Source organism: Zea mays, chromosome 6 (assembly GCF_902167145.1).
Source record: "Zea mays cultivar B73 chromosome 6, Zm-B73-REFERENCE-NAM-5.0, whole genome shotgun sequence".
Classification (NCBI taxonomy): domain Eukaryota; kingdom Viridiplantae; phylum Streptophyta; class Magnoliopsida; order Poales; family Poaceae; genus Zea; species Zea mays.
In genome coordinates, this window is record NC_050101.1 from 122,833,379 (window position 1) to 122,857,449 (window position 24,071).

The window sequence follows — 24,071 nt, forward strand, 5'->3', positions numbered from 1 at the left end:
CAGGTATGAGAGCCATTTGTTCCCTTGGTTTGATGTAGTGCTCCTGATGTGGTCCATAGAGTTGTGCGTACCCGCACTTCTAGTGTGGTGTATCGTCTCATTCGTTCGTTGTACATGTTCCTCTAGCGAGTCCTTAGCTGACATCTTTGTAGTAGTGCGTGGCGGATCTCGTGGGTCAGCCCTAGGGTCCATGGTGTGGACGTGCGTAGTGCAGCCTCACCCATCATCACGGATTTACGTCACCTACCGGTGTGCGTAGGCATACACTGATATAGGGTATCCATTGCGTCCGTTTTGGTACGCGGGTTACTATAGAGAATTCGATGCTGAAGTCCCTACTACTGGGGTTGACTGACCCCATACGTCAGGGGGGTTTGCCAGGTATAGTACATGTTGACATATCGTTTGACGCATGTTGGGGACCTTTCGATGCCGTACGTGAGGACAATTCCAGATGCATCTCAAATATATGCTAGGATCAAGTCTCACACATATGATGCCTCATGGTACAAAAATCAATTCCACATCTTTATTATATAATAGAATTCATACAAAAATAGCTAAGTAAAATACATCATATGAAGACAACAATCGTCCACCATCATAGTTAAATGGGAGATGATGACCTAGACCTCTCCGAACTCATCGTAACATCCTTCATGCTCCTCTAGTAGTACCTGTTCTTGACCTGGTGTGATTATAGCAAAGGTGAGCTCCCATACGATCATCGCTCAACAAGTGTGGGTAATAATGTGTATGAGCTCACTTATGGTGGAGGCTCATGTGTAGTGTAAAACTTACCAAGGAAAATGGTTAACACCGAGCATCACTTTTAAATAAGTTGGTCAAAATTTTATTAGCAATTACTAGGTATAAGTGTATAACAACCCAATTAAATAATTGATCACAATGATGAAGAAATCCCACAATGCAATGCATGACAAGTTAAGTTCAGTTCCATCATTTAATCATGTGAGAGTCCTGAGTCGTTCATGACCGTTAGCACGACTAATATACAAGTTTTACACTCTATAGAGGCTGTACCCACAAGTCGTGTTCCCTTTTTGCTCAGGGTTGTATAGACCCTTAACCACTTCTAAGGTGAGATGGCGAGGGTACACTATAAGGCCTTTACAAAGTTCCACTAGCTTGAGAAAATCGGTACGGTTTCGGTGAGAAGGGGGCAATATAGGAATCCCTCGTACAAAAAGCCATTGCAGCATGATTGACCCAAGAACCTCCATATATCGGCCACTCCTCACACCACGGTTGCCCCTTTCAGGTAAGGTAGTCCCTCACTATCTTTCCTAATTAATCAGCCAAGGGCGTCTCATACCACCCTTGTGGTAGTACTGTTGCCTCAGGTTAAACTCTATTTTCTAATTAACAAAATAATCTTATCATAAACAATAAATAATCCAACAATAATGATAAAACATGATCATAATTCAGATATAATATTAATCCCAAAACCAGGTAGAGCAATAGCAAGACTACCCAATAATTTATTTGTTTGCAAGGTGTAGGGTAAACAAAACTAGGTAACCTATTAGGTCCCATCAATTTAACCTAAGCATGCCACGATGATTACCAACATCATTATTAGGGTAAAGAATGTGATCAAGGGCACACCTTGCCTTTTACTTGTGAATCCAGGTGAACAAGTGCTTCCCAAAAAAAGTTGGGCTTCAGGTTCCTCCCCTACTAGACATCGGCCACCGCGGCACATAGGGCCTCCGCGCCGGCGTAACTCGTCGGCAAGAACACCACCCGACATTTTGGCGCCCAACTCAAAATTCACCTAGCTCTACACTATGAGGGGGTAATAGCGAAACAAGGGGAAAGTTCTCATCGCGATAGATGGTGTGGATGCACCCATCCACAGTGTCACAACCCAACCAAATTATCGAGCCCACGTACACCAACCCTTGCCCTCAAGGCCTCAGATGGATATGCAAGTGAACCAGATAACTTACAATAACCAAACATCTTCGAACCTTGAACATAAACATAGACATAGGAGTTTGAGCGGAAGACTTTACAATAAGATAATAAACATTAGCAAACTTTAGGTTTACAAAACCAAGTAGTGTTTATTATTACATGTCCAAGGTAGAGTTAAAGTGCTAACTTATTACATCACCTAGGAATATGTCATATTCCCATAAGCACACATACAAACCAAACAGAAGTAAAAGGTCTCCATGGTGAGCCTAACAAAAATCAAACGTGTCAAGAACCTCTCCTACAACAACATAGGGAATAAATCCCTGAGTACGCAATTACTCACCAAGACTGACCAAACTAAAGAAAAGACTCTCAAGGGTATGCTAGCTGATTGGGGAATTAAGGTAAAGGCTACAAATGTTCAAAGACTCAAGTTTTGCATAATAGCTTACTATTACTCGATCCTTAAGCCAGCTTTTAATTTCCAAGTTAGGTTATTACCTTTCTCTAGATTAGCTTAATCTAATTCATTCACCTGGCCTAATCTAACTTTATTTTATATAAGACAATCTTGGTTTACTTCTTATCTACGATGATGGTCAGTGATTTAATCTTCATATCTGAGAAGTAACGACTATCTGAGTCGATTAATATCCAGATAGGGATCTTCAACCACATGACATATGTAGCATTTAATCCTTGCATATGTCAACCCATACCCGGGTTTCTCAAGACCGGGACGGGTTCCCGCCAACCGAGAGCACAGTTACCCACCATCCAGCCTCTTGCCAAGTGGATACACGAAACTCTCGCCATCTCTCCACTCCCATTGCGGGGCCGCCCTTTCCGGTATTGGTCTGGTCGAGGCTAAGCTTACCCATGACGAGGCATGTGGCTAGTTAAAAGGTCCTAGATCATGCAAGCCAACAATAGTTATGGTCCTTAAGCGACACAGGCGGGTGACCATTCTCGCTCAACATCTGGTCTCATTTTAAACTATTATCAAAACTTTGTACCTATCACAGGTACCCTGCTTGAATGATGAATTCATCAAGACCTTTGATTCCCTCATCATTATAAGCACTTTTCTTTTGCAAAAACATGATTCATGGATCAAAAACATTTTTCCTAAGTTATAAGCATAGCTAAGCATGTCTAGCTTTGTAAATCAGGTATCAAGGGTGATACTCAATAGTTCAAAGTCATGCAACAAAGGTTTAATCATTCAACTCCTATCACCTAATGCATCATATAAGTGATAAAAGTTTTGAAAACACAAGGAATTTGTTAAATGCACCGGGACTTGCCTTGATGAGGAGGAGAGTCAGTCTCTTCTACCAGAATATTGTAGTTAGCAGCAAAACCCACTGAAGCACCTTCGGGAGGACCTTCAGGAGAAACTTGTGATGGAGAAGCTTCAGATTCAGGAACTGATTCCTCTTCCACATCCACTTCAACTTCTTCTTCTAGGTGTTTTACAAGTCAATTATAAGTACATGAATGCTTATGTAATGATTTGAAATGCAAACTTTCATAAGGAAGAGGTGGGAAAAACATAATCACTCTTAAATAAGTATATAACTAGTTTATACATGTTTATACATAACTACACATTTGATACAAGTGACCAAACTGAAACTAATTGGACACACCAGAAACTAAACATACTAGTCTACAAAACTTGCTGCTCAACAATTTATATGGCTTAAGCTTCTTCTAAACCTATTTTAGCATTAAGTCTTATGGGTTTAATTATCCCTATTTAGCTATTTTATTAAGAGATAATATAGTGATAAATAGTCTTTCCATAAATTTTTATAATTTTTGGTGCTCATGTTTTACTTCTAAAATTCATTTAAGCTTTCTAAGGACACTTTTATATTAGATAAAACTGTCTTTCTGCTGTAAAATCCTAAAAATATTTTTACCATAAACTTATACTTTTATGGACTCCACAAAATTGGTTTCACAATTTTTGTAGTTTTATATATTTTCTAGTGGATTTTACAAGCTCTCAGTAAAAGAGAAACCATGACTAGTTCTAGGCTCAAAGCTTTTGGTTTGGCCCATACGCACAGGGAAAACGGCCCCGCGCCCGTGCCGTGCCACTTTTCACAGGGTCCCCTGCTGATCGAGTTAACTAATTAAAAGTCCCAAGCACTATTCCCCTCTCTCACTGACACTTGCACCGAGGCCCTCAAACTTCTGCCCTTTCGCAACATCTCAGCCCCGACTCCAACGCCGGTGACCAAACGTCGAACATCTGGTCGCGTGTGCACGGCTCGCCACCGGCGTCCCTCTCCGGTGAATCCAAGTACACCTACGCGACACACGACTCATCCCACTGTTCCCCCTTGGTTAATCAAACCGTGGTGACTTCAATCCCTATTGACCACGGTGACGGCGGAGAACCGAGCTCCGGTGAGGTCGACTGGGGTTTCTAGCATGGTAGTGTTCAATCTAAGGCTACAACGAGCATTAGTAACATGTTTAGCACACGGTGCTCACATGTGTTGGCTCGAGAAGGATGTGGGTCGGTCAGTCGACGTGAAGATGGCCCATGGCGGCGTTCTAGACAAAACTCGACGGCGTTCTTGCCGGAGTACCACGGTAGCGTTCAAAAGGGGAAGCTGGCCACGGTGGGGAGGACAGTCGGCTGGTGTGGTCACCACTGGCAGAGCTTGCTTCAGCTTTAAGCTTTCATAGTGGAATTAGAGGAGTGGGAAAGGTTGAGGAGGTGGTCTAAGCGTAGAAGATCAATAGGGTATGGTGAAGAAGCTATAGAACCATCAGGGCAATTAAAATTCAGTCTTCAGGTTTCAAACAACCATGGCAAGCAACCAAGGAACTGGAGCTTTTCTGGGTTTTCACAGCAACTTACACAGGGCTAACTCATGACTAATATGTTCCCCAACCCCCTTTGCATGGCCACCACGCAGGGCAAGGCACAAGGGGGAATTTCTACACCCCCACTGCATGTTGGACAGCAGGGCCACAGTAAAATAGCTGAGTCACTCCCTTGGATAGGCTTCAAATTTGTTTTCTTCATGTCCCTAGGCAGTAAAATTTTACCCCAAGTTACTCCCCTTCTAACACCAGATCATTCCTATCTGCAGATTGCTCAGAACCAGCTAGAAAAGGTAGCAGACTGGGATATTATTCTCAGATCTTTTGGGCTGCCCAGAACCTGTTCAGTCGACTGCAGGACCATATTTACCCCCTCTTTTCTCCAATTTCCACATAAGAACAGGCCTATCTCACTTAAATAAATTTGTGCACTAACTATAGGTCTTCAACTTTACTATAGCCTTCCAGGGCCAAAAACACAAGACTCACAAGTTAGAATGCTCTAAAGTCGACCCCAATTCACTGCAACTATATTCAGTTTACTCTAACTGAACATCACAACTCACAGCCTGACAGGGCATTTTTAGTGGCATTCTTCTCCCTATTTTGTACAGTAATAGGGCTTACACCCCACAATAACCTTGCTCTCCATTCTATGGTCTACCAACTTGCTACAAGAACCTTGGCACAAAGTCCCATGAATCAGGCACAGCAGGGCTCCAAGGTTTACAAAAACTCATTTTCAGAGTTTCATTAGTCTGAACCAAATCAGACATCTCACCCATACTGACAGCCCATCTTCACACAAACTTTACTCCTGTTTTCATATAGCATCAAGCCAACTTCTCTCAAACAAAATTATGAACTAATGTATCCTATTCAAAAAAAATTCAAATAGTATGGATTAACACCTCATAGATCAAGCACGAAGGAGCTCTGAAAGTTGCTAAAAACACACACTTCCAGGAGCTCCATTTGTACCAAGTCTAGAATCCAGATTAAAACATTGCATATTTGGACCACTTTTGCTACCAGTTCCAAATGACTTTAGGGGTATATACCTGAAGCAAACGTATACTCCAGCATGTGGTATTCCACTCTGTTTCAATACCCATAGTCCAGAACCGTACGGATTAGCCACTAACAGGCCTCCAAAGGTTCTTAACACTGCAAAAACTGGAGTTCTGAAATCCCACTAAGTCAGAATTTGAGGATTAAACATTCCACTTTGAAGCAACGTTTAGAACCAGTTACATATGGTTTTAGGGCTGAGTAACTCAATCAAGTTTGTACAACAAGTATAGCTTTACAGCTTTGCTACAGTGATCATTTTTAAACCGTCCATAGATTAAAAATTATAAAGGTTCAAATACAGCTAGTTAACAATATTTTCAGAATTCCAAACCCTAGGTCAAAACTTAGTTTTACATTTTTCTCCACTTTTTCTGATAAAACTTGGAAATCTCTACACATGAAAGTTGTTTGGTTTGGAAAACTCTATGCCTCTGGTATTTTGACTTTTGGCAAAATATTGCGAGACCACAAATTCCACTTTTGGGGTCAAAACTGGAGTTTTTTCAAAACTAGGTTTTCTACTTTTTACTAATCACCCCATCACACTTAGAGTTTTCTTGGTCCTAGTGAATGCATCGTAGGTGTATTACACACAAAGATACCAATGCATATGATGCCATGCCCGATTTTAGTTCTAGTAACACCAGGGGTGTTACACACAGTGCCAGGAAGATCCCCAGCAGTGCATGGTCGACGGTGAGGAATTCACCGCCACCCAAACTTTTTTCGCACCTTTGGATTTCCTCGACCTCCTTCCACGAGCCCTGCGCCACCATTCGGATCGATAACCGGGGCGCCCTTGATGGTGAATGCGTTCTTGGCAACGTCGACTCCTCCCTCCGCCCTCCGCTCCGCATGCTTCTCCTTCTCCGTCATGGCATAACTCTAGGTGCCCTGGTCGCCTCGACGATGCCACGAGATAGATGAGGGCACGGTCGGAGTGGTCACATGGCATGGTGAAAGTCGCCTAGAGGGGGGTGAATAGGCAAATCTGAAATTTGCAAACTTTAAGCACAACTACAAGCCGGGGTTAGCGTTAGAATTAAATTCGAGTCCGAAAGAGAGGGAAAAAATCAACAAAGAAATAAAGCGGATGAACACGGTGATTTGTTTTATCGAGGTTCGGTTCTTGCAAACCTACTCCCCGTTGAGGTGGTCACAAAGACCGGGTCTCTTTCAACCCTTTCCCTCTCTCAAACGGTCACTTAGACCGAGTGATCCTTTCTCTTCAATCAAATGGGACACTTAGTCCACTACAAGGACCACCACAACTTGGTGTCTCTTGTTTTGATTACATGTGAGTTGAACACAAGAATAGAGGAAGAAGAAAAGCGATCCAAGCGCAAGAGCTCAAAATAACACAAAAGTCTCTCTCTCTAGTCACTAATTTGTTTGGAGTGATTCCGGACTTGGGATAGGATTTGATCTCTTTGTTTGTGTCTTGGAATGAAGTCTAGAGCTCTTGTATGAGGTTTGATGGCTGAAAACTTGGATGCATTGAAGTGTGGTGGTTGGGGGGTATTTATAGCCCCAACCACCAAAATGACCGTTGGTGAAGGCTTCTGTCATATGGCGCACCGGACAGTCCGGTGCGCCACCGGACACTGTCTGGTGCGCCAGCCACATCACCAGACTCTTGGGTTCCGACCGTTGGAGCTTCGGACAACGGGGCCACCGGACAGTCCAGTGGTGCACCGGACAGGTCCTGTTCACTGTCCGGTGCGCCTTTTGGTGCCTGCTCTGACTCTGTGCACGCAGGCGCGTGCTGTAGCGTTTCACTGTTCCTTTGCAGACGACCGTTGGCGCGGACGACCGTTGCTCCGCTTGGCACACTGGACAGTCCGGTGCTACACCGGACAGTCCGGTGAATTATAGCGGAGCGGCCTCCCCGAATTCCGGAAGGTGACGAGTTTGGAGTTTAGTTCCCTGGTGCACCGGACACTGTCCGGTGGCACACCGGACAGTCCGGTGCGCCAGACCATGGCTGCCTTTGGGTTGTCTTTTGCTCTTTTTATTTGAACCCTTTCTTGGACTTTTTATTGGTTTGTGTTGAACCTTTGACACCTGTAAAACTTATAATCTAGAGCAAACTAGTTAGTCCAATTATTTGTGTTGGGCAATTCAACCACCAAAATCAATTTAGGAAAATGTGTAAGCCTATTTCCCTTTCAATCTCCCCCTTTTTGGTGATTGATGCCAACACAAACCAAAGCAAATATATAAGTGCAGAATTGAACTAGTTTGCATAATGTAAGTGCAAAGATTACTTAGAATTAAACCAATATACATTTCATAAGATATGCATGGATGCTTTCTTCATATTTAACATTTTGGACCACGTTTGTACCACTTGTTTTGTTTTTGCAAATTCTTTTGGAAATTCTTTTCAAAGTCTTTTTGCAAATAGTCAAAGGTGAATAAATAAGATTTTGAGAAGCATTTTCAAGATTTGAAATTTTCTCCCCCTGTTTCAAATGCTTTTCCTTTGACTAAACAAAACTCCCCCTCAATCAAATTCTCCTCTTAGCGTTCAAGAGGTTTTTAGATATTAATTTTGAAGAGGGTTATACCAATTTGAAAATTCTATCAAAAGTAAGATACCAATAGAAAAACTTTCATTTAATATAAATTTGAAATTGGTGGTGGTGCGGTCCTTTTGCTTTGGCTAATACTTTCTCCCCCTTTGGCATGAATCGCCAAAAACGGATACTTGTGAGTGAAATATAAGCCCTTTTACGTTCTCTCCCGTTGGTAAATAAAATAAGAGTGAAGATTATACCAAATTGGAGAGTGGTGTGGAGCGACGGTGAAGGATGAATAATTTGATGGAGTGGAGTGGAAGCCTTGTCTTCGCCGAAGACTTCATTTCCCTTTCAATCTATGACTTGGTATGAAATTTACTTGACAAACACATTAGTCATAGCACATGAAAGAGATATGATCAAAGGTATATAAATGAGCAATGTGTGCAAAATATCAATCAAAATTCCTAGAATCAAGAATGTTTAGCTCATGCCTAAGTTTGGTAAAAGTTTTCTCATCTAATGGCTTGGTAAAGATATCGACCAATTGTTCTTTGGTGTTAATATATGTAATTTCGATATCCCCTCGTTGTTGGTGATCCCTCAAAAAGTGATACCGAATGGCTATGTGCTTAGTGCGGCTGTGCTCAACGGGATTATCCGCCATGCAGATTGCACTCTCATTATCACATAGGAGAGGAACTTTGGTTAATTTGTAACCATAGTCCCTAAGGGTTTGCCTCATCCAAAGCAATTGCGCGCAACAATGGCCTGCAGCAATATACTCGGCTTCGACGGTAGAAAGAGCTACAAAATTTTGTTTCTTAGAAGCCCAAGACACCAGAGATCTTCCTAAGAACTGGCAAGTCCCTGATGTGCTCTTTCTATCAATTTTACACCCTGCCCAATCAGCATCTGAATATCCAATTAAATCAAAAGTGGATCCCTTGGGGTACCAAAGGCCAAACTTAGGAGTATAAACTAAATATCTCAAGATTCGTTTTACGGCCCTAAGGTGAACTTCCTTAGGATCGGCTTGGAATCTTGCACACATGCATACGAAAAGCATAATGTCTGGTGGAGAAGCACATAAATAGAGTAAAGAACCTATCATCGACCGGTATACCTTTTGATCTACGGATTTACCTCCCGTGTCGAGGTCAAGATGCCCATTGGTTCCCATGGGTGTCTTGATGGGCTTGGCATCCTTCATCCCAAATTTGGTGAGTATATCTTGAATGTACTTCGTTTGGCTGATGAAGGTGCCCTCTTAGAGTTGCTTGACTTGAAATCCTAGAAAATACTTTAACTCCCCCACATAGACATCTCGAATTTTTGTACCATGATCCTACTAAACTCTTCACAAGTAGATTTGTTAGTAGACCCAAATATGATATCATCAACATAAATTTGACATACAAACAAATCATTTGCAATAGTCTTAGTAAATAGTGTAGGATCGGCTTTTCCGACTTTGAAGCCATTAGCGATAAGAAAATCTTTAGGCATTCATACCATGCTCTTGGGGCTTGCTTGAGCCCATAAAGCGCCTTAGAGAGTTTATATACATGGTTAGGGTACTCACTATCTTCAAAGCCGGGAGGTTGCTCAACATAGACCTCTTCCTTGATGGGTCCATTGAGGAAGACACTTTTCACATCCATTTGGTAAAGCTTAAAGCCATGGTAAGTAGCATAGGCAAGTAATATGCGAATTGACTCAAGCCTAGCTACGGGTGCATAGGTTTCACCGAAATCCAAACCTTCAACTTGTGAATATCTCTTGGCCACAAGTCGGGCTTTGTTCCTTGTCACCACACCATGCTCATCTTGCTTGTTGCGGAAGACCCACTTGGTTCCTACAATATTTTGGTTAGGACGTGGAACTAAATGCCATACCTCATTCCTCGTGAAGTTGTTGAGTTCCTCTTGCATTGCCAACACCCAATCCGAATCCCTTAATGCATCTTCTACCCTGTATGGCTCAATAGAAGACACAAAGGAGTAATGTTCACAAAAATGAGCAACACGAGATCGAGTAGTTACCCCCTTATGAATATCGACGAGGATGGAGTTCACGGGGTGATCTCGTTGTATTGCTTGGTGGACTCTTGGGTGTGGCGGTCTTGGACCGTCACCATCTTTCTTGTCTTGATCATTAGCATCTCCCCCTTGATCATTGTCCTCCTCTTGAGGTGGCTCCTCTTGATCTTCATTTTCATCATCTCGAGCATGATCCTCGTCTTGAGTTGGTGGAGATGCTTGCATGGAGGAAGATGGTTGATCTTATGCTTGTGGAGGCTCTTCGGATTCCTTAGGACACACATCCCCAATGGACATGTTCTTTATCGCGACGCACAGAGCCTCTTCATCATCTAGCTCATCAAGATCAACTTGCTCTACTTGAGAGCCGTTAGTCTCATCAAACACAATGTCACAAGAAACTTGAACTAGTCCAGTGGACTTGTTAAAGACTCTATATGCCCTTGTGTTTGAATCATATCCTAGTAAAAAGCCTTCTACAACCTTAGGAGCAAATTTAGATTTTCTACCTCTTTTAACAAGAATAAAGCATTTGCTACCAAAGACTCTAAAATATGAAACATTGGGCTTTTTACCGGTTAGGAGTTCATACGATGTCTTCTTGAGGATTCAGTGAAGGTAGAGGCGGTTGATGGCGTAGAAAGCGGTGTTGATTGCTTTCGCCCAAAACCGGTCCAAAGTCTTGTACTCATCAAGCATGGTCCTCGCCATGTCAAGTAGAGTTCTATTTTTTCTCTCCACTACACCATTTTGTTGTGGTGTGTAGGGAGAAGAGAACTCATGCTTGATGCCCTCCTCCTCAAGGAAGCCTTCTATTTGTGAGTTCTTGAACTCCGTCCCGTTATCGCTTCTAATCTTTTTGTTCCTTAAGCCGAACTCATTTTGAGCCTGTCTCAAGAATCCCTTTAAGGTCTCTTGGGTTTGGGATTTTTCCTGCAAAAAGAACACCCAAGTGAAGCGAGAATAATCATCCACAATAACTAGACAGTACTTACTCCCGCCGATGCTTATGTAAGCGATCGGGCCGAATAGGTCCATGTGGAGTAGCTCAAGCGGCCTGTCAGTCGTCATGATGTTCTTATGTGGATGATGAACATCAACCTGCTTTCCTGCTTGACATGCACTATAAATCCTGTCTTTCTCAAAATGAACATTTGTTAGTCCCAAAATGTGCTCTCCCTTTAGAAGCTTATGAAGATTCTTCATCCCAACATGGGCTAGTCGGCGGTGCCAGAGCTAACCCATGTTAGTCTTAGCAATTAAGCAAGTGTCGAGTTCATCTCTGTTAAAATCTACTAAGTATAGCTGACCCTCTAACACTCTGTTAAATGCTACTGAATCATCACTTCTTCTAAAGACAGTAACATCTATATCCGTAAAAAGACAATTGTAGCCCATTTTGCATAATTGAGAAACAGAAAGCAAATTGTAATATAAAGAATCTACAAGAAAAAACATTGGAAATAGAGTGGTCAGGAGATATAGCGATTTTACCAAGTCCTTTGACCAAACCTTGATTTCCATCCCCGAGTGTGATAGCTCTTTGGGGATCATGGTTTTTCTCGTAGGAGAGAACATCCTTTTCTCCCCAGTCATGTGGTTTGTGCACCCGCTATCGATGATCCAACTTGAGCCCCCGGATGCATAAACCTACAAAACAAGTTTAGGCCTTGTTCTTAGGTACCCAAACGGTCTTGGGTCCTTTCACATTAGAAACAAGCACCTTGGGTACCCAAACACAAGTCTTTGAGCCCTTGTGTTTAACTCCAACAAATTTGGCAACTACTTTGCCTAATTTGTTAGTTAAAACATATGATGCATCAAAAGTCTTAAATGAAATGTTAGATTCATTTGATGCAATAGGAGTTTTCTTCTTAGGCAATTTAGCACGTGTTGATTGCCTAGAACTAGATGCCTCACTCTTATACATAAAAGCATGATGAGAGCCAGAGTGAGACTTCCTAGAGTGAATTCTCCTAATTTTGTGCTCGGGATAACCGGTAGGGTATAAAATGGAACCCTCGTTATCCTGACCCATGGGAGCTTTGCCCTTAACAAAGTTGGACAATTTCTTAGGGGGGCATTAAGCTTGACATTGTCTCCCTGTTGGAAGCCAATGCCATCCTTAATGCCAGGGCGTCTCCCACTATAAAGCATACTATGAGCAAATTTAAATTTTTCATTCTCTAGTTCATGCTCGACAATTTTAGCATCTAGTTTGGCTATATGATCATTTTGTTGTTTAATCATAGCAAGGTGATCATGAATAGCATCTACATTAACATCTCTACATCTAGTGCAAATAGAAACATGATCAACCGTAGATGTAGAGGGTTTGCAATCATTTAATTCAATAATCTTAGCATGTAAAATAGCATTCTCATTTCTAAGATTGGAAATAGAAACATTGCAAATATCTAATTCCTTAGCCTTAGCAATTAATTTATCATTCTCAAACTTAAGACTAGCAAGAGATTCATTCAACTTGTCAATCTTAGCAATTAAACTAGCATTATCATTTCTAAGATTAACAATTGAATCATCACAAACATTTGATTTCTCAGCCTTAGTAATTAATTTGGCATTTTCATTTCTAAGGCTAGAAATAGTGTCATGGCAAGTGCTAAGCTCACTAGTTAAATTTTCATTTTTCTCTACCTCCTGAGCATAAGCATTTTTAGTCTTAACATGTTTTTTGTTTTCCTTAATAAGAAAATCCTCTTGGCTATCCAAGAGTTCATCCTTCTCATGAATATCACTAATCAATTCATTTAATTTTTCCTTTTGTTGCATGTTAAGATTGGCAAAAAGAGTAAGCAAGTTGTCCTCATCATCACTAGAATTATCCTCATCACTAGAAGTTGCATACTTAGTGGAGGATCTTGATTTTACCTTCTTCTTCTTGCCGTCCTTTTCCATGAAGCACTTGTGGTCGACGTTGGGGAAGAGAAGTCCTTTAGTGACGGCGATGTTTGCGGCGTCCTCGTCGGAGGAGGAGTTGGCGGAGCTCTCGTCGGAGTCCCACTCCCGGCAAACATGGGCATCGCCGCCCTTCTCGAAAGGGAAATATGCCCTTGGGCCATTTCTAAGTATTTTGGTGAATGAGTGCCAACACAAATGGACTTATGTTAATCTATGCAAAGTGATGGACAAAGTGCAAATCAAGTAAAAAGGTATGTTTCTAAGACTTAGTACATTGTTTTTGAGACTAATGTAGTGTGTCTAAGTGCTGGAAACAGGAGAAATCAAGTTGGAAAAGAGATGGCTTTGTTCAGCCAAAGACAGCTCGGTCTGGGTGCACCGGACTGTCCGGTGGTGCACCGGACAGTGTCTGGTGCGCCAGGCCAGAGTCTGTCAACTGGCTGCTCTCGGGAAGCAATTAACGGCGTACGGCTATAAATCACCGGACTGTCCGGTGGTGCACCGAACTATCCGGTGAGCCAACAGTCAGCCGGGCCAACGGTCGGTCGCGGAATCCGCGCGCGACGCGTGGCAGAGCCAACGGTCAGAAGGGGGCACCGGACTGTCCGATGTGCACCAGACAGTGTCCGGTGCGCCAACGGCTAGGAATCTGCAACGGTCGGCTTCGCCAAATAAGGAAAGAGATCCACACCGGACAGTGTCCGGTGGTGCACCGGACTGTCCGGTGCGCCAGGCGACAGAAGGCAAGAATTGCCTTCTAGAAATGCTCTCAACGGCTCCTAGCTGCCTTGGGGCTATAAAAGGGACCCCTAGGTGCATGGAGGAGAAAACAAAGCAACCTTTGAGCATTGTTGATCACTCACACTTCATTCTTGCGCACTTGTTTGACATTCTTAGTGATTTGAGCTCCGTTCTAGTGAGAACCTCGTGATATTGTCTTGAGCTCAAGTCTTGGTCTTGTGTGTGCGTATTTGCTGTGGATTTGAGTGTGTTGCTTCCCTCCCTTACTCTAGTGCTTCATTGTGATTCTTATTATAAGGGCGAGAGACTCCAAGTTGTGGAGATTCCTCGCAAACGGGAAAGAGTAAAGTAAAGAAGAACACCGTGGTATTCAAGTTGATCATTGGATCACTTGAGAGGAGTTGAGTGCAACTCTCGTCCGTTGGGACGCCACAATGTGGAGTAGGCAAGTTTTGTACTTGGCCGAACCACGGGATAAATCCTCGTGTCTCTTGTGCTTGTCCTTATTGTGCTTCACAAGAGCTCTCCTCTCTACTCACTTGATTTCATTGTTCTAACTCTTAATCAAGTTTGTGGTGTTAAGTTTTAAGTTTTACAGGATCACCTATTCACCCCCCTCTAGGTGCTCTCAATTGGTATCAGAGCCGTTCTCTTCAAGAAAGGGACTAATCGCCCGAAGAGATGGATCCTAGGGGCAAGGGGATGGTGGTCAATGATAAGGAGAAGGAGTCCTTCGTCAATGATCCAAAAGATGACAAACCTATGGACTCGGGCTCAAGCCACAAAAGAAAAGACGGGAAGAAGAAGAAAACAAGGCGCATCAAGGAGATCGTCTACTACGACGACAGCGACGAGTCCTCTTCTTCCCAAAAGGATGACGACAACTACGAGAAAAATAAAACGGTCAATTCAAACTTTTCTTTTGATTATTCTAGAATTCCGCAAAATACAAATGCTCATTTACTCTCCATTCCACTTGGTAAACCTCCTCACTTTGATGGAGAGGACTACAGATTTTGGAGTCACAAAATGAGTAGTCACTTGTTCTCTCTCCATCCAAGCATATGGGAGATAGTAGAGAGTGGAATGCAATTTGATAGTACTGATAGTCCCACATTTATCAATGAGCAAATTCACAAAAATGCACAAGCTACTACTGTTCTTCTAGCATCTTTGTGCAGGGATGAATACCATAAGGTGAGCGGCTTGGATAACGCCAAGAAAATTTGGGACACCCTCAAGATCTCTCATGAGGGAAATGACGTCACCATGCTTACCAAGATGGAGTTATTGGAGGGCGAACTTGGGAGATTCGCAATGATCAGGGGCGATGAGCCAACCCAAATGTACAATCGGCTCAAGACCCTCGTCAACAAAATAAGGAGCTATGGAAGCACACGATGGACGGACCACGACGTCGTCTGCCTAATGCTAAGGTCTTTTACTGTCCTTGATCCGCATCTTGTGAACAATATTCGTGAAAATCCTAGGTACACCAAAATGATGCCCGAGGAGATACTTGGAAAGTTCGTGAGCGGGCGGATGATGATCAAGGAGGCTAGATACGTTGATGATGCTTTGAATGGTCCAATCCACGAGCCTCAAACCGTTGCTCTCAAGGCAACGAGGAGCAAGGAGGCGCTACCTAGCAAGGTGGCACAAGTTGAGGCGGCGGGACTCAATGAGGAAGAGATGGCCCTCATCATCAAGTGCTTCAAGACGGCGCTAAGGGGTCGCAAGGAGCATCCCAACAAGACCAAGACAAAGGGGAAGCGCTCATGCTTCAAATGTGGTAAGATTGGTCATTTTATCGCTAACTGTCCCGATAATGATAGTGACCAGGAACAAGGGAACAAGAGGGAAAAGAAGAAGGCTTACAAGAAAGCTAAGGGCGAGGCACACCTTGGAAAGGAGTGGGACTCGGATTGTTCGTCGTCCGACTCCGACAACGAAGGACTCGCCGCCACCGCCTTCAACAAAGCGTCCCTCTTCCCCAATGAGCATCACACCTGCCTCATGGCAAAGCAGAAGAAGGTAAACTCTCGAAAATCCACTTATGCTTCTTCTAGTGAGGATGAGTCTAGTGATGATGATGAAATAGACTATGCTAGTTTATTCAAGGGCCTAGATAGAACTAAGATTGATAAAATAAATGAATTGATTGATGCTTTGAATGATAAGAATAGATTGTTAGAAAAGCAAGAGGATCTCTTATATGATGAGCATGATAAGTTTGTAGAGGCACAAAACTCCCTTGCGTTAGAAATTAAAAGAAATGAAATGCTCTCTTTTGAATTGTCTACATGCCATGACTCTATTTCTAGCTTAAAGAGCATAAATGATGATTTGAATGCTAAGTTAGAAATAGCCAATAATTCAACATCTTGTGTAGAACATGTTGCAGTTTGCAATAGGTGTAAAGATTTTAATGTTGATGCTTGTAGTGAACATCTAGTTTCAATTTCTAATTTGAATGATGAAGTGGCTAGTCTTAATGCCCAACTTAAGACTAGCAAGAGTGAATTTGACAAAATAAAATTTGCAAGGGATGCCTACACGATTGGTAGACACCACTCAATTAAGGATGGTCTTGGCTTCAAGAGGGAAGTCAAGAACTTAACAAGCCATAAGGCTTCCATCTCCGCCAAGGAGAAAGGGAAGGCCCCTATGGCAAATAGTTTGCAAAAGAACCATGCTTTCTTATACTATGATAGGAGATATTCTAGAAATGTTCATCATGATAGGAGTTGCAATGATGTTGTTTCACATGCTTATGATTCAAATGCAATGTTTGCTTCTAGTTCTTCCATGCATGATAGAAATTTGGCTAGGAAAAATGCTATGCCTAGAAGAAATATTGTTCATGCTCCTAGGAAAGTAATGAATGAACCTTCTACAATTTATTACGCTTGCAATGCTTCCTTTGCTATCTGTAGAAAGGATAAGAAGGTAATTGCTAGGAAATTAGGGGCCAAATGTAAGGGAGACAAGACTTGCATTTGGGTCCCTAAGACTATTGTAACTAACCTTGTAGGACCCAACATGAGTTGGGTACCTAAGACCCAAGCCTAAATTTGCCTTGCAAGTTTATGCATCCGGGGGCTCAAGCTGGATTATCGACAACGGATGCACAAACCACATGACGGGGGAAAAGAGGATATTCTCTTCCTACGTCAAGAACAAGGATCCCCAAGATTCAATCATATTCGGTGATGGGAACCAAGGCAAGGTGAAAGGGTTAGGAAAAATTGCTATTTCTTCCGAGCACTCTATTTCTAATGTGTTCTTAGTTGAGTCGCTTGGATATAACTTGTTGTCTGTGAGTCAACTTTGCAATATGGGATATAACTGTTTATTCACAAATGTAGATGTGTCTGTCTTTAGAAGAAGTGATGGTTCATTAGCTTTTAAGGGTGTACTAGACGACAAACTTTATTTAGTTGATTTTGCAAACGAGGAGGCCGGTCTAGATGCATGTTTAATTGCTAAGACTAGCATGGGCTGGCTGTGGCATCGCCGTTTAGCACATGTGGGGATGAAGAACCTTCACAAGCTTCTAAAGGGAGAACACGTGATAGGTCTAACTAATGTAACTTTCGAAAAAGATAGACCTTGTGCAGCTTGTCAAGCAGGTAAACAGGTGGGAAGCTCTCATCATGCCAAAAATGTGATGACAACATCAAGACCCCTAGAGTTACTTCATATGGATCTCTTCGGACCCGTCGCCTATCTAAGAATAGGAGGAAGTAAGTATGGTCTTGTTATAGTTGATGATTTTTCCCGCTTCACTTGGGTATTCTTTTTGCAGGATAAATCTGAAACCCAAGGGACCCTCAAGCGCTTCCTAAGGAGAGCTCAAAACGAGTTTGAGCTCAAAGTGAAGAAGATAAGGAGCGACAATGGGTCCGAGTTCAAGAACCTTTAAGTGGAGGAGTATCTTGAGGAAGAAGGAATCAAGCACAAGTTCTCCGCTCCCTACACACCACAACAAAATGGTGTGGTAGAGAGGAAGAACAGGACGCTACTAGACATGGCGAGGACGATGCTTGGTGAATTCAAGATGCCCGAACGGTTTTGGACGGAAGCCGTAAGCACGGCTTGCCACGCCATAAACCGGGTGTATCTTCATCGCCTCCTCAAGAAGACGTCGTATGAGCTTCTAACCGGTAACAAACCCAATGTTTCGTACTTTCGTGTATTTGGGAGCAAATGTTATATTCTAGTAAAGAAAGGTAGAAATTCTAAGTTTGCTCCCAAAGCTGTAGAAGGGTTTTTGTTAGGTTATGACTCAAATACAAAGGCGTATAGGGTCTTCAACAAATCATCGGGTTTGGTTGAAGTCTCTAGCGACGTTGTATTTGATGAGACTAATGGCTCTCCAAGAGAGCAAGTTGTTGATCTTGATGATGTAGATGAAGAAGACGTTCCAACGACTGCACTGTGCACCATGGCAATTGGAGATGTGAGGCCACTGGAACAAAAGGCGCAAGATCAACCTTCCTCCTCAACAATGGTGCATCCCCCAACTCAAGAAGATGAACAGGTTCATCAAGAAGAGGCGTGTGATCAAGGGGGAGCACAAGATATTCATGTGATAGAGGAAGAAGCACAACCGACACCTCCAACCCAAGTTCGAGCGACGATTCAAGGGAATCATCCCGTCGACCAAATATTGGGTGACATAAGAAAGGGAGTAACTACTCGTTCTAGATTAGTTAATTTTTGTGAGCATTACTCCTTTGTCTCTTCTATTGAGCCTTTCAGGGTAGAAGAGGCCTTGCTAGATCCGGACTGGGTGTTGGCCATGCAAGAGGAGCTCAACAACTTCAAGAGAAATGAAGTTTGGACACTGGTGTCTCGTCCCAAGCAAAACGTTGTGGGAACCAAGTGGGTGTTCCGCAACAAACAAGACGAGCATGGAGTGGTGACAAGGAACAAGGCACGACTTGTGGCAAAAGGTTATGCCCAAGTCGCAGGTTTGGACTTTGAGGAGACTTTTGCTCCTGTGGCTAGGCTAGAGTCAATTCGCATATTATTAGCCTATGCTACTCACCATTCTTTCAGGTTGTTCCAAATGGATGTGAAGAGCGCTTTCCTCAACGGGCCAATCAAGGAGGAGGTGTACGTGGAGCAACCCCCTGGCTTCGAGGATGAACGGTACCCCGACCACGTGTGTAAGCTCTCTAAGGCGCTCTATGGACTTAAGCAAGCCCCAAGAGCATGGTATGAATGCCTTAGAGACTTTTTAATTGCTAATGATTTCAAGGTTGGGAAAGCCGATCCAACTCTTTTTACTAAGACTTGTGATGGTGATCTCTTTGTGTGCCAAATTTATGTCGATGACATAATATTTGGTTCTACTAACCAAAAGTCTTGTGAAGAGTTTAGCAGGGTGATGACTCAAAAGTTTGAGATGTCGATGATGGGCGAGTTAAGCTATTTCCTTGGGTTCCAAGTGAAGCAACTCAAGGATGGGACCTTCATCTCCCAAACGAAGTACACGCAAGACTTGATCAAGCGGTTTGGGATGAAGGACGCCAAGCCCGCAAAGACTCCAATGGGAACCGACGGACACACCGACCTCAACAAAGGAGGTAAGTCTATTGATCAAAAGGCATACCAGTCTATGATAGGGTTTTATTTTATTTATGTGCTAGTAGACCGGATATTATGCTTAGCGTATGCATGTGTGCTAGATTTCAATCCGATCCCAGGGAGTGTCACTTAGTGGTCGTGAAGTGAATTCTTAGATATTTAGTCGCTATGCCTTGCTTCGGGATCTGGTATCCAAAGGGGTCTACCTTTGACTTAATTGGATATTCAGACTCCGACTATGCTGGATGTAAGGTCGATAGGAAGAGTACATCGGGGATGTGCCAATTCTTAGGAAGGTCCCTGGTGTCATGGAGTTCTAAGAAACAAACTTCCGTTGCCCTATCCACCGCTGAGGCCGAGTATGTTGCCGCAGGACAGTGTTGCGCGCAACTACTTTGGATGAGGCAAACCCTCAGGGACTTTGGCTACAATCTGAGCAAAGTCCCACTCCTATGTGATAATGAGAGTGCTATCCGCATGGCGGATAATCCTGTTGAACACAGCCGCACAAAGCACATTGACATCCGGCATCACTTTTTAAGAGACCACCAGCAAAAGGGAGATATCAAAGTATTTTATGTTAGCACCGAGAACCAGCTAGCCGATATCTTTACCAAGCCTCTAGATGAGTCGACCTTTTGCAAGCTGCACAATGAGCTAAATGTCTTAGATTCGCGGAACCTGGATTGATTTATAGCATACATGTGTTTTATGCCTTGATCATGTTCCTTAATGCATTTCGTTGTTTATTTATGGTGCTCAAGTTGTACAAGCACTCCCCAGACCTCACAAGTCCATTTGCAAGTGATGCACATATTTAGGGGGAGATGTGCTACAACTTGACCCTTTGAGACTAACGGTGTGCTTGAGTTTACTTAATTTAGTCTCAAAGGAGGTTTGAAAGGGAAAAGGTGGACTTGGACCATGCAAGACTTCCACTGCACTCCGATGAGAGAGTAACTCACTCCAAGTTCATCTATGTACTCTTATTGCCTTTTTACTCTTAGTTGAAGATTTTGGTGAGGCAATGGGGTTAAAGGGCCAAAATTGATCCCGTTTTGGTGCTTGATGCCAAAGGGGGAGAAAATAAGGCCAAAGCAAGAAATGGATCAGCTACCACTTGAGGATTTTGAAAAAGTAGAGTTAGAGTTTTTTTTGTCTCTTTTGTCAAAAGTTGGTCTCTTATGGGGGGAAGGCTTGATTATGGGAAAAAGGGGGAGTTTTTGAATCTTTGATCAATTTCTCTTGAAATATCTCTCTTTATGTTTCAACAAGTGTGTTTGACTTAGAGATAGGAAATTGAGTTTGATTTGCAAAAACAAACCAAGTGGTGGCAAAGAATGATCCATATATGCCAAATTTGAATCAAAACAATTTTGAGTTCTCATTTGTATTGATGTTGCACTTCCTTTAGTTGCTTTTTATTGTGTTGGCATAAATCACCAAAAAGGGGGAGATTGAAAGGGAAATGTGCCCTTGGGCCATTTCTAAGTATTTTGGTGAATGAGTGACAACACAAATGGATTTATGTTAATCTATGCAAAGTGATGGACAAAGTGCAAATCAAGTAAAAAGGTATGTTTCTAAGACTTAGTACATTGTTTTTGAGACTAATGTAGTGTGTCTAAGTGCTGGAAACAGGAGAAATCAAGTTGGAAAAGAGATGACTTTGTTCAGCCAAAGACAGCTCGGTCTGGGTGCACCGGACTGTCCGGTGCGCCAGGCCAGAGTCTGTCAACTGGCTGCTCTCGGGAAGCAATTAACGGCGTATGGCTATAAATCACCGGACTGTCCGATGGTGCACCGGACTGTCCGGTGAGCCAACAGTCAGCCAGGCCAACGGTCGGCCGCGGAATCCGCGCGCGACGCGTGGCAGAGCCAACGGTCAGAAGGGTGCACCGGACAGTGTCCGGTGCGCCAACGGCTAGGAATCTGCAACGGTCGGCTTCGCCAAATAAGGAAAGAGATCCGCACCGGACAGTGTCCGGTGGTGCACCGGACTGTCCGGTGCGCCAGGCGACAGAAGGCAAGATTTGCCTTCTAGAAATGCTCTCAACGGCTCCTAGCTGCCTTGGGGCTATAAAAGGGACCCCTAGGCGCATGGAGGAGAAAACAAAGCAACCTTTGAGCATTGTTGATCACTCACACTTCATTCTTGCGCACTTGTTCGACATTCTTAGTGATTTGAGCTCCGTTCTAGTGAGAACCTCGTGATGTTGTCTTGAGCTCAAGTCTTGGTCTTGTGTGTGCGTATTTGCTGTGGATTTGAGTGTGTTGCTTCCCTCCCTTACTCTAGTGCTTCATTGTGATTCTTATTGTAAGGGCGAGAGACACCAAGTTGTGGAGATTCCTCGCAAACGGGAAAGAGTAAAGTAAAGAAGAACACCGTGGTATTCAAGTTGATCATTGGATCACTTAAGAGGAGTTGAGTGCAACTCTCGTCCGTTGGGACGCCACAACGTGGAGTAGGCAAGTTTTGTACTTGGCCGAACCACGGGATAAATCCTCGTGTCTCTTGTGCTTGTCCTTATTGTGTCTATTGTGCTTCACAAGAGCTCTCCTCTCTACTCACTTGATTTCATTGTTCTAACTCTTAATCAAGTTTGTGGTGTTAAGTTTTAAGTTTTACAGGATCACCTATTCACACCCCCTCTAGGTGCTCTCACTTCTTCTTGTAGTACCTCTTCTTTTCTCTTCTCTTTCCCTTCTTGTCATCGCCCCTGTCACTATCACTTGATAATGGACATTTTGCAATAAAATGACCGGGCTTACCACACTTGTAGCGAACTTTCTTGGAGCGGGGCTTGTAATCCTTCCCCTACTTTGTTTGAGGATTTGGCGAAAGCTTTTGATGATTAAAGCCATCTCCTCATTGTCGAGCTTGGAGGCGTCGATGGAAAGCCTACTTGATGTAGATTCCTCCTTCTTCTCCTCCGTCGCTTTGAAGGCGACGGGTTGCACCTCGGGTGTGGAGGTGGTGCCTCGCTCAATGATTTGTTTGGAGCCTTTGATCATTAGCTCAAAGCTCACAAACTTTCCTATTACTTCCTCGGGAGACATTAGATTATATCTTGGATCACCACGAATTAATTGAACTTGAGTAGGGTTAAGGAAAACAAGTGATCTAAGAATAACCTTGACCATTTCATGGTCATCCCATTTGGTGCTCCCGAGGTTGCGCACTTGGTTCACCAAGGTTTTGAGCCGGTTGTACATGGCTTGTGGCTCCTCCCCTTGGTGAAGCATGAATCGACCGAGCTCCCCCTCGATCGTCTCTCGCTTGGTGATCTTGGTCACCTCATCTCCTTCGTGCGCGGTCTTGAGCACGTCCCAAATCTCCTTTGCACTCTTCAACCCTTGCACCTTATTATACTCCTCTCGACTTAGAGAGGCGAGGAGTATAGTAGTGGCTTGGGAGTTGAAGTGTTGGATTTGTTCGACCTCCTCCGAATCATAATCCTTGTCCCCCTTCCTCGGTACCTGCGCTCCATACTCAACAATATCCCATATGCTTTTGTGGAGTGAGGTTAGGTGATGCCTCATTTTATGACTCCACATATAATAATCTTCACCTTCAAACATCGATGGTTTGCCTAATGGGACAGAAAGTAATGGAGTGCGTTTTGAAATGCGAGGATAGCGAATGGGCATCTTACTATACTTCTTGCGCTCATGACGCTTAGAAGTGGCGGATGTTGATTCCGAGCCGGAGGTGGAGGGTGATGAAGAGTCGGTCTCGTAGTAGACCACCTTCTTCATCTTCTTCTTCTTGTCACCCTTCCATTGGGACTTGATGGAGGAATAGGATTCCTCCTTGTGCTTGTGGCCAGACTCCCTTGAGTGTGTTCTCCCCGAGCTTGCGGACTTGTCGCCGGTCCTGATCTCCCTCATGGCGGATGCTCCCGACATCACTTCGAGCGGTTAGACTCTAATGAAGTATCGGGCTCCGATACCAATTGAAAGTCGCCTAGAGAGGGGGGGGGGGTGAATAGGCAAATCTGAAATTTGCAAACTTTAAGCACAACTACAAGCCGGGGTTAGCGTTAGAATTAAATTCGAGTCCGAAAGAGAGGGAAAACAAATCAACAAAGAAATAAAGTGGATGAACATGGTGATTTGTTTTACCGAGGTTCGGTTCTTGCAAACCTACTCCCCGTTGAGGTGGTCACAAAGACCGGGTCTCTTTCAACCCTTTCCCTCTCTCAAACGGTCACTTAGACCGAGTGAGCCTTTCTCTTCAATCAAATGGGACACTTAGTCCACTACAAGGACCACCACAACTTGGTGTCTCTTGTTTTGATTACAAGTGAGTTGAACACAAGAATAGAGGAAGAAGAAAAGCGATCCAAGCGCAAGAGCTCAAAAGAACACAAAAGTCTTT